This window comes from Clarias gariepinus, chromosome 5 (genome assembly GCF_024256425.1).
Source record: "Clarias gariepinus isolate MV-2021 ecotype Netherlands chromosome 5, CGAR_prim_01v2, whole genome shotgun sequence".
Taxonomy (NCBI): domain Eukaryota; kingdom Metazoa; phylum Chordata; class Actinopteri; order Siluriformes; family Clariidae; genus Clarias; species Clarias gariepinus.
Window position 1 is genome coordinate 14,080,884 of NC_071104.1, and position 17,365 is coordinate 14,098,248.

Here is a 17,365-nt window from a genome sequence, read left to right on the forward strand (position 1 = left end):
GTAATTATTATCGTAGTCAATATTAATTCAAAATAACGTTTCCCAGAATTGTTTTTAATTAATATTGACTACCATAATAATTAAAATAAGTAATTAGTTTACTAGCGTGAGCTTAATGCTGCTACTGATTTTATTTCAGCTTACCTGTTCAGTTTTATTCCCTTTTTTTATATATTGTCTTTATAGTTTTATATGTTGTTTGTCTTGATGTTCTTTTCTTTGTTCCAGAAGTGTAACGTTATTGTCCTGGAAGAAGTCCTTCATTAGGTGGATGTGGTGAACTGCAGCATTGTTCTGTCGAAAGACTCCAGCATTACCACACAAAGGAGAGCCCTCAGTCAATAGGCATGCCTGCTGCAACATGTCTACATAGCCAGTCGCCATTTCACGCCCCTGCACAACCTGAAGCTCCATTTTCCTATTGAAGAAAAAAGCACCCCAGATCATGATGGAGCCTCCTCCACTGTGCCGCATAGAAAACATCTTTAGTGGGATCTCCTTGCTATGCCAGTATCATTGGAAGCCATTAGGACTTTCCAGAATAAATTTTTCTTGTTTGAGAATAAAACTTTCTTCCATCTTTCATCCATGTTTGGTGCTCCCATGCAAATTTCAAAGAGGCAAGTTTGTGGTATGGGAGGAGACATGACTTTCGAAGACTGTTTTTGTTCCTTAAGCCCTTCTTTCGCAAATGCAGACTTATGGTTATTGGGCTGCAGTCAGCATCAGTAAGGGCCTTAATGCACTTTTTCAAGCTGTTTGAACTGAAATGTGTGTTAGGAGAGTGTGTATACAACCACTCTACAATGATAAAGAGCCGCCCAGTTCATTTATTAAAATAACTTGCCCCTTCTGAAAACAGGCCAATCTCAAATGCCTGGCAATGTGACGCCACACCAAAAGAGGCCGCTCCTACACTAGTTGATTGACACTGGTGTTTTAGCAAAGACCCGCTCCGAGTGAGAAGTGGCTGTCAGCCATTGTTTTTCGTCGCTGGAGCAAAATGCTGCCTAAGCGAGTGTGGTGTACAGTTGTTGGGTGTAATAGCGAACACAGCAGTTGTCATTCACTACCGACATCTGAGCCGCTCTGGACACAGTGGCTGATTCTTGTTCTTAAAGCTAACGTCCCTGCCGATCTACCTAAATGCGTTCATGTTTGCGCTAATAATTTTTTACCAGACTGCTTTATAAACGTGGGTCAATATAAAGCAGGTTTTGCTAGGAAGCAGCTCCTAAAAAATGAATCTGTACTAACGCTTTGTGTTCGTGCTTCATCTTTACCAGGCTCGGTAAGTGTAATTTCTTTTTCTATGAATCTTTGCAGATTGCCTTTTCAAATAATCACGATGAATGTGGAGTGTAAGTTAACTTACACTCTCATAGAACATGGTTATGTAGTCTTCTCTATGTACATCCGCCTCTATATTGTAGCGTTTTTACGCCGAGAAGAATGCTGGAGAGACGAGTGAGCTTGTTTGCTACCCAATCCAATGGCTGGGAGTACTTTATTTAGCACACAGCCGGTAATGGCATGAGCAGCACCTTCACTCAGGAGCCTACTTCTAATTCAGCGTCAGCCTGAACTAGAGCACATTTCACACGTCACACACCTCAACACACACACAACAGGGCCGAAGTCACTAACCCAAACACCTTTCCCCATCATGGTGAACACACCGACATTCCCGCAAAGCATGCTGGTCGTCAGCCGCCGCCCCGCCCACGCCACACTGCCCCCACCCGAGCTGTGACCGTCCCTGGTCACCATGACCAAGTTTGTTTTGGAGGCGTGGAGGCGGTCGGCGCTGGCGGTGGGAACGCCGGCGTCCCTTGGCAGGTGAGGGATGAACGCGAACGCAGTCCTGAGGCGGTCCGGCCTCCACAGAGTTCAATGTTTCCCCGGCGTGCGGCTGGCAAGGCGCAAGACGGTCCCGGTGGAGCAAAACTCGTGCCCGCCCCGCCAACCGCACCCGGTAGATGACATCGGAGAGCCGAGCTATTACCGTACAGGGGCCCACCCAGTGAGACACACTCCCGGCCGAGAGCCCCCTCCTTCTCCTTCCGGAGGAACACACCCACACCTGCTCGCCAGCAGCAAAATCTCGCCCCTGGCTGTGAGTGTCCACGCCCATTCGCCCCATAGGTGCCCCCACCCGAAAGTCTTGCAGCGGTGCCCGCGAGCGCTGGGTGGGGCCCTTCTGTCTGGCGATGAGCGGTTCACAGTTCAGCTGTGAGACCGGCGGAGCGACTGTGGGTGACGCTCTGGGAGACGCAGTAAGACGGCTGCACGCTGGCTCGGACGGCTGATCACCACCGGAGAGCCTGGAGGACTGCACGGGGGGAACGTCCTGCGTCGAGGGTTCTACATCGAGACGGCGCTCCACTTGCTCGCAGTACCGGCCACGCGCTTTGCTGCCCGGCCGGCGAGGTAAAGCGCCGGTGTTTGCGCGCAGATTTCCCGCTCGGTCTGCTACCGGAAGTTCCGCCCCCCGGGTGTGTGCTGCTAACCTGTCCAGCTGTGGTTTGGGTCCGAGCAACCTGGCTACCCCGAAGTTACCACGCAGAGTTCTGCTGGACAAGTTCAGCACCGCACCCCATCTCTCCAAAATGTCCAACCCCAAAACGCAGTCCTCCTCGACATTCCCCACTAAGAACTGGTGTGTAAAAGTTCGACCACCCACCTGGACTCGCGCTGTGTGACACGCCCGTACCTTGACGCAGCCCCCAGCAACGGTGCAGATGCTGAAAGCAGGATCAGGCCGTCGGCGAACACACTTGCTTTGCCCCAGTACTCCAGAGCGCAGCAGCGAAACAGTGGAGCCGGTGTCCACGAGCGCCCGCAGTAAGACGCCATCCAGCACACAGTCAATGTGAAGCCCAGCGCGGCTTCCCAAGTGTCCTCCCGGCGCTAGTTTAGCGGCTGCTGGTGTACGCTGTCCCGTGCCTCGGCCTCGCCGCGAAACGTCGGAGCGCTGCTCGTTGCCTAGCCGCGACGGGTAGCCCTGTCCCCGGCTAGGTTCACGAACTGAGCGCCACTGAGCTGCGGGCGGTCGCTCGGCTCTTCCGCCGTGATGTACCGCCGATATGGCCTCAGCGCGCTCGGCCTCGCGCAGCGGCAGGTCGCTTTGCCGGCTAACGGCGCACGGAGCTGTAGCTTGCTCCGGCGCTTGCGCTGCGCCAGCCTCCGCCCCGAGATCCAGCGCCGGGATTTTCACTTCACCGCTCCGCGTTGGTTGCCGTGGTGTGCTCGCTTTAGCGCCGTCGGGAAAGCGCTTCTTCTTCGCGAGAAGTCGCTCCGCTACTCGGCGGCCCGCTTGGATTTTCAGTAGGTCTTCCGTTGTGCGCTCGCACCCGTTACTCTCCATCCCACTTCTGACACCAATGTAGCGTTTTTACGCCGAGAAGAATGCTGGAGAGACGAGTGAGCTTGTTTGCTACCCAATGCAATGGCTGGGAGTACTTTATTTAGCACACAGCCGGTAATGGCATGAGCAGCACCTTCACTCAGGAGCCTACTTCTAATTCAGCGTCAGCCTGAACTAGAGCACATTTCACACGTCACACACCTCAACACACACACAACAGGGCCGAAGTCACTAACCCAAACACCTTTCCCCATCATGGTGAACACACCGACATTCCCGCAAAGCATGCTGGTCGTCAGCCGCCGCCCCGCCCACGCCACAATATAATTCCTAATCGCCTGTTTACAATAAACAATGCATTACGGTGATCGTCTAGTTGCAAACTGTGTACGTAGTCGGAAAACTATATTGTGCTTACCTTTGTAACGTTAGATGGTTTATAACGGTGTCTGTCAAAGATTAAGAAGTCATGTAAACACATTAGTAAACACATCGCGTTCGTATCTCTCTCAGTAAGCTTTTGTTGTTGTTGCTCGCAGCAGCGTAACAGCCCGTTAATTCATGCCCATGCAGTGATGAGAAAGACAAATCGAGTCGATGCATGTCCAGTCTTTTAATTTCTCCGTTGTCAGGCGATATTTCAAACTTCCGGGTGGGTTCCGTACTTAAATCAAACCAAAAACTACTTAAGAAAACTGGCTCAGGCTCTATATTCCAGCGTTTTCCAGTTTGGACTGCATTACCCACAAAGCATTGCCCACAACGCACTGGACTGCACTCCCGTGGCTATACCCCACGTGTTTTGTGAAGACACGCCTCACAGAACTGGGGGGCGTGCTCAGCAGAGATCATAAGCATTTAAAGGAACATGTACTGAAACAGGTTGCTGAAAACAGAGCTAGTTTTTACCAGGTAAAAGTAGTGTTTTTTTTTACACAACCATTAAGAATTTTTAATTAAAGTATATTACAAACTCTTCATTAGGACCCTAAAGAATCATATTAACATTTAATGAAAAATGGGATGTGTGGGACCTTTAATTTGAGTCGAGGATCGGCCTACAGTATGTCTTCACGGACAGCCCAACTTATCCTCTGGCTTAGTGCCAGTGAAATTCTTTTTGGGTCCACCACTTAATATTTTTACATTTACATTTCGCATTTGGCAGACGCTCTTATCCAGAGCAACTTACATCTCATTACACATCTGAGCAGTTGAGAGTTAAGGGCCTTGCTCAAGGGCCCAACAGTGGCAACTTGGTGGTTGTGAGGTTTGAACCTGGGATCTTCCAAACCGAAGTCCAATGCCTTAACCACTGAGCTACCCCTGGCCCATAACTTTGTCCCATAACTCTCAAGATTTTTTAAAATGGCTGTCTTACGGCATCTAAACTCGGCAGCAATTGTGCGTTGGAAGAGCCCTTGCTTGTGCATGTCAGCAATCCTGCCACATTCATGAACAGAAATCCTTGGCCTTTAGGAAATCATGACAGTGTAAATGTCTAAAGGACAATGATATTTAAGCCTTTTTTTTTGCACAGATTTTAACTTTTGAAGTCTTAAACTTTTGCTCAGCTGATGACCAGCCTGTTGGAGTTTAAATGCAGTTTTCAATAAATTGCTCACTCTTTATTTTTTGTCTCTTGCTCTTGTTTCTTCTTTTGGCATTTTGAAGAAGTACTTACAACCTGGTTATGATCCACCTGTGGGACGTGTGAAAACTTGTAATATTTTTCCTGGTTTTAAAATTTTAATGGACCCATTTAATCAACAAAAACATCAGGTTAGCAACAGTTCTGTGGATGGGAACCCTTTGTTGTAAAACGATTTGTAAAAGCTGCAAGGAAAGATTTAGAAACTCTAATAATCACTCTCTGCAACCATGGTAAGCAGAAGAGCATCTGCATGTACAAAGCATCAGACCTTGTTGAGAAAGGGCTACAGGAGCAGAACAGTAAGTCAAACCTTTAATCTTAAGAGGATTGCCTGTTTGTGCTATAATTGAAGCAACTGTTCTAATTGACCCAGAAATCACATCTACGCCTTACCAAAACAGTGTTTGTTATGTAAATTTTAACAGTGTTGTGAAGTGCTTTTATTCAAGGCATCTCAAGGCAAGGGTCAAGAGCCTGCCACTCTCAGCTGTTTCCTGTCTCTATGGCCGAGAAAATCTTTTTTGGGGGGTATAAGACCATAGGAGAAGAGACGTATTGGGTATTGGGTTCATACCGAGGGTTTTGTGACAGAAACACATATCATAACCTTCTGGAGAAATAATGTTTTACAAAGTTCCTAAGTGTATATATATATATATATATATATATACTGATGGAGGGATTGTGTGTTCCTGGTGTGACTCGGGCAGTTGTTGTGGCCATCCTGTACCTGTCACGCAGGTGTGATATTCGGATGTACCAATCCTGTGCAGGTGTTGTTACACGTGGTCTTCCACTGCGAGGATGATCAGCTGTCCTTCCTGTCTCCCTGTAGCGCTGTCTTAGGCGTCTCACAGTGTGGACATGGCAATTTATCGCCCTAGCCACATCAGCAGTCCTCATGCCTCCCTGCAGCATGCCTAATGCACGTTCACGCAGATGAGCAGGGACCCTGGGCATCTTTCTTTGGGTGTTTTTCACAGTCGGTAGACAAGTATCTTTAGTGTCCTGCGTTTTTAGAACTGTGACCACAGGTGCATATTAATTAATTGATTATGGTTAATTGAACATGCATGGAAAACATTGTTTAAACCCTTTAGAATGAAGATCTGTAAAGTTATTTGGATTTTTACAACATTATTGTTAAAATACACAGTCCTGAAAAAGGGACGTTTCTTTTTTTTGCTGAGTATATATATATATATATATATATATATATATATATATACATATATATATTATTAGTATGTCTTTTAAAATGTCTTAGAATGCTGTCAGAAGAACATAAGTAAAAAAAAGAAAACCTTAATTTTCTTTGTTCATACTAATCTCATCCAATTACTCTTTAAAAAGAAAATTGTTTGTAGGTGGAAAGAAAACAGGTCGCAAATGCCATCTGGGATACTGAAAACTGTTCAAGTTATTGGATCCTGAATCTTTTTTTACGGAAGGCGATATCTGCTTTCAGATATTCATGATGAGCTAGTGTCACTGTGAGGATTTCTTTAGGAGTAAGGATTTGGACCAAGAGGACAAACACTTATTTGTTGTGCCACTCATTTAATGTGCCAATGTGACATTTTTAACCCATACCTTTTAAATAATAATAATAATTAAATAAATAAATAAATAAAATGATAATAAAAGCAAACCACTAAAACTGTTAAAAGCAACTTAACCTCAGAACAATACCCAAAATCAAATACTTTTTTTTCCTTTTATAGGTTAGAACAATATGCAGATATAAGCCAGGCATCAGTTTCACATCTACAACTTGTCGAATAGAGAATTCTGTAGTTCAGAAGAAGAATTATATACTTAAGTTTAAGCTTCCATTTATTAGGTCCTGTTAATTCTAGGATTAAGTTAATGGTTTTGTTTGTTTAAAACTTAAATAGATTATGGATTTACGATATAACAGATATGATTTCTTCACATACCGCCCCAAGACTCTACCACATAACTACTGCTGGTTATATTGACACTACCTGAGGACAGTATTAATGAAATGAAAGTGAAAGTTATTCGACAGGAAGGTAATAAAATTCTGAGAAATGAAAGTGTAACCTAACACACACACATATTAGGTAAACAGCTCAAACTGAAAAACTTTATATAATTAACTTAATTATTGCTAATTGACTCAATTATGTATCTTGCCATAAATTATTCACTAAATTTTATTATCATTTTATTTATTCTTATCTTATTATGTTTTATATAATAATAATAATTATTATAATAATAATGATAATAAATGTTTGTGTGTGTGTGTTTGTGTGTGTATGAAGCACCCGCTCTGCTTCACACACACACAGATATAACAACTTAACTTGCAACTTAACTTGCGCACAACTTAACTTGCGCTTAACTAAGTTTCATTAGCAATGTTCCTGGGTATTTTTTCCCGACCCAACAGTCTTTCCAAACACACACGCACACACACACACCTACACACAGCGTCTGCGCGCATAAACGGAAACACATCTGTCGGGATTTATTTTTACTTTTTTTTTAAAGGTAAAGTGCAGGTTAATTTGTTTTATCTTTACTTTATATTTTGTATTAATTATTTTTATGTATTTGTTTTTTGGGGCTGTGAAATAAATAATTTGAGTTTCCATTATTTCTTATGATTTTTCTAATTTGCTTTGATTTACGAGTGTTTTGGAATACGAGCCCGCTTCTGGAACAAATTATGTCTGTAATCCAAGGTTCCACTGTATATATATATCAATTTATGTCAGGCATATTAAGTACTTTCATAATGACTTTCCAATCGTAATTCACCTGCTGCAGGTCCAGTAAAGAAAGAAAGGTGACCAGGAGACCGGACACTCTTTGTCTGAGTTCTCTTAGTCTAAGACTAAAATTTAGCTTGAGTTATTGTGTTACATCTCGGTGCTATGGCGACTATCTAAAACTGCAAATAATCTACTGTTTTTTATTTTTTTGAAAAACACAAACTATTATTGTACAAATAAATAATATAGATTTTAATATAATACTACTGTCTTGTATATTTCTAGAATTTCTAAAGATCTTACCTGATTAATTGTTTGTTTTTGTTTTCTTGTCCATATTATGGTCTGTCCTGTGTCTCATGCTCCTGTGGGTCTCTTCCTCTTTTTGAATTCAAGGCTTCTACTGATATTACTGTACTTTCTTCATAGGAGGAGGGAAAATCTGTCTGGACCTCTTAATCCGTCACATTCACTTTTTCAAATTCCTTTTTTTATTTTCTCTAAATGGTTCTGCAGGCTGGTCAAGAAAGTGTGTTTCTCATTTTCTAGCCTGTCCACCTGTGTGTGTGTGTGTGTGTGTGTGTGTGTGTGTGTGTGTGTTTAAGGGAAGCATAGGATAAGAATTGCAATCAATAAATTTACTGTATATCAGATCACTGGTAATGCTTTTTTCACCTTTTCATTTCGTCCTTTTTCTTGATCTCTTTTTTGAAGCTACTTTATCTTTTCCATGGCCTGCAGATACTGAACTTCATAGTTTTGCTGGTCCTCAGGGCCGATGTTTTTGAATTCATTGCTCTGTTCCTTCTTTACTGTGCTCTTGTTAATCTTATCATCTCCAAATTGTGCCTTCTTACCATCTCTACCATTATCTTCCTTACCAGATATTTTAGAAAAATATCTGGTGTGGTACTTAAACCTTTTCCTCTAGCTTTCGTTTTAGAAGGGATGTCTTAATTTGGGACCAGAGCTGTCTTCTTCCTGAATACAAGAAAAAATTAACTATTTAAAATATCTTAATGCCATGTTATGTCCTGAGTGTCAGCAGAAGTGTTATCAAGAGATCTGGAGACTAAAGGGTTAAAACACAGGTTACAACAATATTGTAAACAATAAATGCAGAGGGATGAATACAGTAACTAGATACTGTAAAATATGTATTTACCAGTTTTTGTGTCAGAAGAGGAAATGAGCTCAGAGCCGGATGTGTTTGGCTAGATGTCTTGGGGCTAGAAAGACTCTGCAGATAGAGAAAAAACATATAAATGAAGCATACAGAACCGTTGAAAACTATAAATATTAAATTAATCAAGCAATTACAGTTCTACAAATGATGACAGTTCTACAAAATGTGATCAATATGTGCATTTATTTCAGCCCTAGTTAATATAAGGATTATGCATGACTTCAGACAATCTTTGTGTGATGAGAGTGTCACAGCTTGAGGTTTAGGTGTTCTTCCCCCTTTAAAAACAACCTGATAGAGAGATTAGTGACTTTAAACTGCCTGTTGATGGGTATATGTGTATGCTTGGTGCTCTGCAATGAATGTGCTACAGTAGATCAATTTTACGGATGCTTGAAAATCAGAGCAGATGCACTTTCCTCAATAGAAGAGGATAAACTAAATATCAAAAGGTGACCCAGAGGGTTACCTTCCTAAAGCATTGCAGAACAACTCATCACCTACATTTAAACAGCTGCACTAAGGACAATCACTCAACATAAAAATGATTAATACTCAGAAAAAAAATTAAATCTACTACTAGGGACAACTGATGCACTATTACGATGAACCATTATGGCATTACCTGCTCACTGCTCTTCTCTTCTTGTATTTTTTTTATTTTTCTCACATACATCAAATTAGTACCAGTTAAATGTGTATACTCCCCTACTCATTCATGTGGGTTTTTCTTTTTTTCCTTGCAGTTCCAGCATTATGGATTTGACATCTGGAGAACAAATTGTTGAACAAAAAAGCCTGAAAGCATAAACGAATTAATTAATTGTAACTCACTAACAGACTACAAATTCAGACTACAAATTCCATATTGTATTCCATACAATCCCTTGAGGGATTGCCACCTTATTATGGTTAGGGGGTTTGCGTGCCTCAGTGACCTTAAGAGCTACACCAGCAGGAGCTTAGTCTTCAAGTGGGACATCCAAGTTGGACAGGTCTGAAGGTAGAGGCCTGAGTGTGCAATCCACTTCTCTAGGCTTTGGACGCAGCTAACAACACAATTTAGCAAGGTCAATACTGTTACTATAAGCACAGGGTAAAAAACAGTGCTTAAACATGATGTGTACACATGGTGCCCCCTTCACATTCCTGACTGCCCCCCCCCCAGTCCTTGTAAGACCTGACTGCTTGACATGTCCTGCTGCTTTAGAGATGTCAATCATCCTCACAGTGGATATCACCCGTGGCACTCAAAGACAAGTACAGGCCCATCCCTGTGTGGTGGTGGTGTTTGAGTTTTCACTCTGCTGGTGTGGTTGTTAAGGTGCACAAATAACTGATTTAGGGCTTCAGTAAGTATGGCTGGTCAGTGAGCTGCTATTCTTGTAGTCTGTTATGGTTTTAATACCTCTCTATATGGAGATTATTTTTAAAGTAGCACTTACTGTAGCTTCTTTAATGCCCTTCTCAGTTTACTTTGGGCATTCCTGTAAGTCAGCCTGTTTCCTGACCTGTAGACAGTGTCTCTTGCCCTGAACAAAGCCATAGTTTTTGGTTTGGGAACACCTTTATGTGTCAGTACAAAAGGCTATGTTGGCCAAAATGGATTTGTAGGCCAAAGTACAAGTCTATACTCTGTGCAAACAACTCCCAGTATGTATTTTTAAAACAGTAAACAGTGAAGTAGACTGTTAGTACTGCTGGTAATGTTCTGCACATGAAAAGCCTGTAGGATGGAAGGTTCCTAATTGCTCTGATAGCTCTGCCCTGTATCCTCAGAGCTATACACTGTTTTTGTAATCTACTTCTTCTTCTTTGTCTTTCGGCTGTTCCCTTTCAGAGGTCGCCAAAGCGAATCATCTGCCTATCCTCTGCATCCTCTTCTCTTACACCAACTAACTTCATGTCCTCATAATAACATATACCCCTAATTTAGATTTACTACTTACTTCTAATCAGTTTTACATTGCTGTTACACTTTGTATCCTGCTTCTAGATTTCTACACACACCACTGCTGATAACTTCTTGCTCTTAACTGACACAGAAAGGTGATCCTGCCTTTGTGCATGTTGCTTATAGACATTAACCATGTTTTTGTGCTAAGTGTATGTCAACATACTGTTTGTTGCTGTCTATTAAATTTTCATCTCTTAGCAAAGTTTTAAATTTACAATCTCTCCTCTGAACATGTCCAAACCACCTCAATCTGGCCTCTCTGACTTTATCTCCAAACATCTAACATGGGTTGTCCCTCTGATGAACTCATTCTTGATCCTATTCATCCTTGTCACTCCCAAGGAGAACCTCAACATCTTCAGCTCTGCTACCTCCAATTCTGCCTCCTGACTTTTCTTTAGTGCCTAAAGTGTCTCTAAGCGGTAGAGCATCGCCACTTGGAGGTCTCACCACTGTCCTAAACACCTTTCCTTTCATTCTCACTGATACTTATTTATCGCACAACACACCTGACACTTTTAACTCTTCTCTCACACCTACAGCACATCTTAACACTGTCTTACAGCTCTCATGTCCTGTACCACTCTAACATACTTCTCTGCCACTCCAGACTTTCTCATACAACACTACAGCTTCTCTTACAGCACATACACTTTCTCTAAATCTACAAAGACACAATGCAACTCAAATTCAGATTCAAATTTTATTTGTCACATACTGTACACAGTCAAACACAGTACGAAATGTAGTGAAATGCTTACACGACCGCCAGTGACCTTAAAAAGAGAATTAAAGCTTATAATAGTAATAAATATGAATAAAAGAAATACGATAGAAATTTTAAATAAAAAAATTAAATAAAATTTAACTAGGAAAAATAGAACTAAAAATAGAAACTGAAAATAGAAATGTACTGTACAAATAGAAATATAATGGTGTGCAAATATGCATAGAAAAAGCTGATCGCACCACCCTCTGTAGAGCTCGTCTGTCCTGCATGGTGCTGTTCCCGAACCAGGTCGTGATGTTTCCCGTCAGGGTGCTCTCTATGGTGCAGGAGTAGAAATTCCTGAGCACCTTGGAGGGCAGTCTAAAGTCTCTCAAGCGTCTGAGGTGGTACAGACGCTGCCAGGCCTTTTTTACCACAGTGTTGATGTGACAGGACCATGCCAGGTCCTGCGTGATGTGAACACCGAGGTATCTGAAGCTGTCCACTCTCTCCACTGGGCTCCTGTTGATGATGGGGGTCTGGTAGTTCCTCACCTGCTTTGTACTGAAGTCCACAACTCAAACTCTTTATTACCTTCTTTGTACTTCTCCACCAGCCTTTTTCATCTCACTTTAACTTATATTTGCTACATCCTATTCCACAACAGTCACCTCTTCTACTCTTTGTTCTCTTTCGTTTTCCTCCTTCATCAACTCTTTAAAGTACTCCTTATATCGTTCCATCACCCTCCTGGCATCAGTACATTTCTATCTCTATCTTTAATCACTCTAACCTGCTGCACATCCTTACAGCATTTTTATCGCAGAAACTGCAGTTCTTTTTTATAATGAACGTTACAGAATCTTATTTCAATACAACTGCATTGTACTGTATTTCAACTGCATTCCAACTGCATGACATCTGCATTGTACTGCATTCCAACTGCATTGTATTGCATTCCAACTGCATTCCAACTGCATTGTGCATTCTTATATGACCTCTCATAACAGCCGGTTCCATAAACTGCCTCACCCCTTATTATTCTTAGGAGTTACAGTCTTTCCCAATTTGGGGATACACCACCTTTAAACACAATTGAGCCATTTGGACCCGTATCCCACAAAAAAACCCCCACAAAGAGCCACAAATCTTTTTTAACATTTAAATTGAAGATAGCTCTGCAATTATCTTTTTTTTTTATGCTATTTATAAAAAAACTACAGTGTGTTGCATTTATGTAATCAACAAACTGCTACAGAGAAAACTAAATCTTACTTTCAAATAAAATACTCAATGTCTGTTCGTCCTTGGTTTATTAATCCGGGCACACATGATTAATTAATCTGTGCGCTCGTTATTTAAAAAAAATACTTTTGCATTTCATGACCCCTGGGGGCAGGGCGCTCCCTACTCTCCGTTTTGAAGAAATAAAAAGCTGAACTTAAATTATCTACCTGCAGCAACCCAAAAATTCTGTCTGCTTCTCTGTGACCTCATCCTTTTACCACGTGCAGTTAGCAGTCAACCAAATAAAAGGAGCTCAAAAAAAGATTAATCAATTATTATTATTATTATTATTATCATCAATAATACAGAGAAAGTGACATCAGCGCTGGTGACTTTGTAAAGTGTTCCGAATGGTGGAGTTTTGTAGAGGGAAGTTTCCTACACTGACATTCACAGCAAAAGGAGCATGGAGTAGGGCGCACCCTCTGAAGTACACTTTGGAATGGAATGCAAATTGCGGCTTGAAAAGTACAATAAATCACATGCCGGCGGTTGTGATGCATATTTTGAGCGACAAAAAATTAAACACGTTTTATCATAATGTTACAAGATCCCATAATTCTTAAATTTTTTATTACAAAATCCTCTTGATCAAGATTAACCTTATGTAGTGACTTCGACCCAGTCTTCCACTGGTATTGATCTCATCACTTCTTTAGAATTGCTCAATGATTTATTTAATCTAAAGCCTCCTCTGCTAAACAATCTAAAGCCTCCTCTGCAGAGCTCATAAGCAAGTTTGATGGGAACCTTCTCGTTTGATACCGATTTGAGGCAATCCACATAAAAAAAACTCATTGCAAAATGAAATTGGCAGCACTAGAACTTCAGACACCTCCAAAAAGGTGAGCTGTCATGCGATAATGTTTAGGTGGTTTGTCAGGATCGTCATCTTCCCACCACAAGATGTCTCTTTTATCTGATGGCACTCGGACTTGATAAAACATACTCTCAATGTCCGCATTTAGAGCAATAGGTTCTTGCCTAAACTTAAGAAGAACTCCTAGTAGCTTATTGGTAAGATCTGGGCCTTGGTGAATGTGATAATTCAATGAAGTACCTTGATATCTTGCTGCACAATCAAAGACAATACAAACCTTCTCAGCCTTATGTGGATGTAGCACTGGATGATGTGGCAGGTACCACACGCGACCATCTTCTTGATTGATGTCAACAACCTCTTCTGCATATCGTTTCTGCAAAGAGTCTCTGCTATCTTCTGTATACCTCTAAAGCAATGTCGGATCTTTCTTTAATCTTTTTCCTAGAAGGTCTAATCGGTGTCCAGCCATTGTGCAGTTACTGGGTATTTGTGGTGGATGTTCCTTGAATGGAATCAGCAATGTGTAGTGACCATCCCTTTTGACTGTTTGCTTATTCCATAGATCCAGAACTTGCTTGTCAACTTCGTCAGTTAGACAACAGACTCTTTTAACTGCTTGTTGTAGAGAATAATCAGCCTGGATGAAATTAGCTGAAGCTGTAGAACCATCGTTTCCACCCAAGGCCAGTAGGAATTGCGTAGGGTTTGCCGGACTCACCACAACGTGTGTCTCTAGGAGCAAGTATGTCAGGTTGATCTAGACCAATCAACAGATGAACCTCATCAGCTAGATCCACCTCTGCTATGCTGATTGTGTCTGCAACTTCTTGCAGGTGTGACCAGGTTATCCAAACCTATGGTCAGATGATCTCTCCCTTCATGAGATATAAATTCTTCCATTGAGCATCCTCAATTCGCAAATCCACTTTAATCTCCATGGTGTTTAGCTTGATATTCATTTTACGTGACTCCAACGTAAGTGCATGAACTAAATCCTTAAAAGCAAACGTCTCGTTGGAACCGTTATCAAGCAGAGCGAAACTGTTATGTTTTCGCCACATCCAGGCACCTTACATACCCAGCTGCGAGTACAGACAGCACTGTGATGACCTCCCATAAAACAGTTCAGGCAGAGTTGCTTTTGTTGAAAAAAGATTAGACGCTCTGGGACAGATAGAGCCCTAGAAGCTTGACACTGATTTAGAAAGTGTCGGTCAGCGCACTTTGGGCATTTAAATCTAAATGCTGACTTTGATGTAAATGATATTGTCAAGTCTTTAGCTGCTGACTGTTGCAAAGGTCTGCTTTTTCTTATTGAGACTTGTATTTTATTTGGAACTTACTGGAGAGTTTCGACTGATTGAACTAACAAAATTTCCAAAGATAGGATCTGCTCGCTTAGCAGCTTCTGATTTAACAAGACTGACTACGTCGTCCAACTTTGGCAAACGACCAGACTTGACTATCTCATAATTAACAGTAAGCCTCTTTTTTTTATATCTTTGGGAAGTTTCTTCACGATCTGTAGCAAAGTGCATCCACCATTTAACTCATCCTCACACTTCATTGCAACTGTTTGTTGTCCTTGATGTCCTTGTGATTAAGCGGAATTTAACTGATGGTTTACCTGAGATGGGAGTTGAAGTGTCTTTGTTTATCAAGTCTTACTTAATCTTTCGACTACTTTCTTTCACCGCTGCATCCTTCAGTTTCAGTAGATCTTTCATTTCGTCCATTTTACACTGCATGCTAAAGCTGCAACTTGAACTCTGCTCGCAGGCATTCTTCCTGTTGAGAAATGAGTCTGGAGAACTCCTCCTTTTCTCTCTGTCTTAATTCGAGTAGGCTCTAAGCTGAGTAGTCAACTGATTCCCTGAAAGTATTGAAGGTTTAGCTGCTTCAAGCATTGATATTTCCTCTTGGAAATTAGGCACATCTAAATTCAAATCCTCAACTGATGGATTAACACTAGAAGCCTTGTTTCATTCAGTGATGTTAGGCAACGTACCACGCGCCTAATCGGTAATGTGGAAATGTGGAAGTGATGTGTGGCCACGCAATGAGAACTAAACTAAAGAGGTAAGGAGCGGTACAGATTCTCCTGTATCGGCTCATTACAGCTAACGTGATCCCGCCTCCCAGTGTTCGAGCTGTTCATATGGAAATGAACTGAGGTGAGCCAGGTAATCATTTAATGTCTGTACCACTCCTTACTTTCATACGGATTACATAAAAACAGATTATTTGTTTTCGAGTTGAATTGGTTAATGTAAAAGTAGACAATTCAGACTTTCTATAGATATGTATTTTGTGTCTCTCTGTGGAGTTTCAGTTCATTTTAATGACGTGTTTCTCCCTGCAGTCTACGCAGACCAAAGCGACGGACAGCGCACCTAGTTTGTTTTCTTTATTTTATTAATGCACAAAGTTTTATTTTTAACATGTGTGCATACAAATAAAAGTAGACACTTTACAGATTCGATTAATACAGTATATAGATCTTGTCTGTACGATCAAAACTGAAAGTGTGATTTAAGTTCTTATTGGCATCATCAGTGTTTTTTTTTTTTTGCACTGTTCTTACACTTTTATATTTTAACATGTAATTTATGTGTAATTTGTGATAACAGCTATATTTTCTGTTATAGTAATGCTGCTAAAAAGTCAACTTTAATTGTTTAGGCCTAATAAACTGTTTAACTGAACTCGCAAGTGAATCCCAAGTTTTTTTGTGTCAAATACATTCTCAAATAACCTAATCACTGAAACTTATTTTGTCCTTAGATTCTTTCTTATAACTCTCCTCTCTCAGTCACATACCTGTCTGATGGCTCATTATGCAGCTCACTATGCAGGCCTTTGTCTTCTCAGGTGTGAATCACTGCCTTAGTAATGATAGTTCACACCTTCTCGCATAGACTCTTTACACTCAAAAAGTGACTTAAAAAAATGATAATCACTATATTGTTGTATATTGTGAGCAAGCAAACAAGATCATTTTCACATCATTTTAAAACATAAACACTAGTCCACCAGCACAGTTCTCAAAAAGTCTTGTGAACAAATGTTCTGTATCATTGCCTTATTTCAGCTACTTTAATTTGACAAAACTTCCTAACCACGCATAATATTTTTTTCCTAAAAAATGCAAACACAAGTGTGTTAGCAGCAGATCCTTTATTTTAGTTTGTGATGTAAAGCTGTCATGGACAAATGGTTTCAGCTCAACTTACATATACACTTTTAGAATAACATCTAGGAAAATTGCCCTTAGTTCTCAGTCTTTAAGTTGTGTAAATACCACAAGGAAGAAAAAGAAAAAGAAGAAGCATATCCAGCAGATACAGCGCCTGAAAAGGCCAAAATATGAAGAAAAATGTCAAAGGGGAATTAGTCGTTATCCATCAAGAGCAATATAAAAGAAGAAAAAATAAACAGTTTGATACAGAGATGATTTTTTTGCTTTGCCAGTGAGTGACCATAATGTTTTGCTTCATTGGGTATAAGAATTACTGTATATGTTCAGTTTCTCAAGACCACAGGCCACAGACCACAGACTGATTTTTATACCCACTCTGATTAGCAGCAGTTTTGTTATGTGTAGAGTGTGTTTAAGCATGCTAGTTTGTCCCTTTGCA